Here is a 1920-nt window from a genome sequence, read left to right on the forward strand (position 1 = left end):
TCGGACAGGCTGAGTGAATCAAGCTATTGAGGCGCTGCCTGTACTGCGCAATTGGTGGGCCACTCCGGCAGTTCCCATTCTCATCTGAGCAGCAAGACACAAGTGCGGCACCTGATCGAGTTAAGCGCCACCACGCATTCTACTTCGGACCTCTCCCTACTCACAGTATATAAAACACGTTATACCTCCGCGGGGGCTTGGCCGGAGGTTATGTGTAATTCACCGGCGTGTGGTTTATAGTGTTAGTTTTGTGCGTTTTTTTATATGATTTGCGGCGATTCATGCCGGTGCACCAGCGCGCCGCCGCGCCACCGGCTCAACCGCCCTGTATCATACAGTGTAGACCTACCTGAACCAAAAGTTATGGCACTGGCCATTGTGTGTGGTGTGTGGTGATAGTCAGAAATGGTCCAGCTAACTAGAATTGTGATGAGATTTTTGGTTGGGTGATCTCGGATCCAATTAATTCATTCTGTCATTAGTTAATAAAATTTTCAAGGATGGACAGAAATGGTCCGGTAATTAGAATTGATTACATTTTAGATTTTTACATTAGAAGTTAACAATTAGCAAAACTTTTACAATTAGAATGTTTCAATCTAGAATTGATTTAATTATTGGGTTGGATGCGAATCCAGATCAAGAATTAATTAAATAATTACATTAATTAAATAAAAATTTCCAGGATAGTAGTCAATGGGGTATTGAATTTGGATCCTCATTTTGGTCGGTGCATCTGGATCCAATTCATTATTTAATCAGTTACATTAATTAATTACTCTCTCTCTCTTCTCTTAATAATTAATTAAAAAATTTCACATTGAGAGAATGTCAGCTGCCTTGGCGGATGGTCTGTGATCCTCGAGCTGCTACTTTATTATAGTTGTATGTCAGCTTAATAGTTGTTATAGTAAGCTATAGTTGTAATTATGTGTTGTATAGTTGTTATGGGTAGTTATAGTAGCTTAGTTGCTCAGTATACAGGTAGTTATATATACTACTACTATTATGTTGTTATATATAGTTCAATAGACTCTGCAGACGTTGGTGTTGTAGCGTGCTAGCGTTGCGGCATTGGTCTCTTGGTGCCGTGATTGACCGGCCGCTCGGACCCCTAGTTTCCCTTCCTTCCCTCCCCTTCCCCTCCTCTCCTTCCTCCCCTTCCTCTCCTCTCCCCTCCCCTCTCACCCCTGTTTCATTTTTCATTTCCTGGTGGAGAACCCTGGGTACAATATGTAACCACTCACAAGAAGAGGCGGTAGAGTAGAGTTACTCTTGTGTTGGGTTACTTATTGTTTTTTGGAGTGTCTTTAACAGCGGATCAGTTCGGGGCTAGTCCTGGTGAACAACAACCGGCTTCTCTTTCTCTGATTGGCTATTTGTGCGACTTGATTTATTTTGTTTTTTATTATTTTTGGCTTTAAAAATTTTTTTATTTTCTTATTTTTTTTTAGATTTTTTAAGGGGCCCGTTTAGGGTTACGGCTTCATCTTACAAGTTGTTTCATGGCTCCGTACGAGATTCGATTCGTGATAGGTAAGATAAGACCGTGTTCAAACCCTAGATATTTCTTATTTTCTCTGCTTTTCTTAATTTCTTTTGTTATTTTATGTTTCTGCCAGTGTGATTATTTGTTCTGTAACTTTTCTGTTTATGTTCGGAATATAAATATATTTCTTTGTTTTGCTTATTAAATTGTCCCTTATTATCATATTTGTCCTGTTAGTGTCGGACGTCGACAATTTCAGAGAAGAGCCAGTTGTTTACTTTTTGGACATTGCTTTATTGTAGTCTAAACTTCATATGGTGATCAGTTTTTGAAAGTGTTTGAAAGCAGCTAGGCTTTATTTTCTACAAGGCCTGGGCGCAAAAAAGTGTTATATATATAAAGAAGGAAGTTTCTCTTTATATTAGAATTTT

Source organism: Priapulus caudatus, unplaced genomic scaffold (assembly GCF_000485595.1).
Source record: "Priapulus caudatus unplaced genomic scaffold, Priapulus_caudatus-5.0.1 Scaffold481, whole genome shotgun sequence".
NCBI lineage: Eukaryota > Metazoa > Priapulida > Priapulimorpha > Priapulimorphida > Priapulidae > Priapulus > Priapulus caudatus.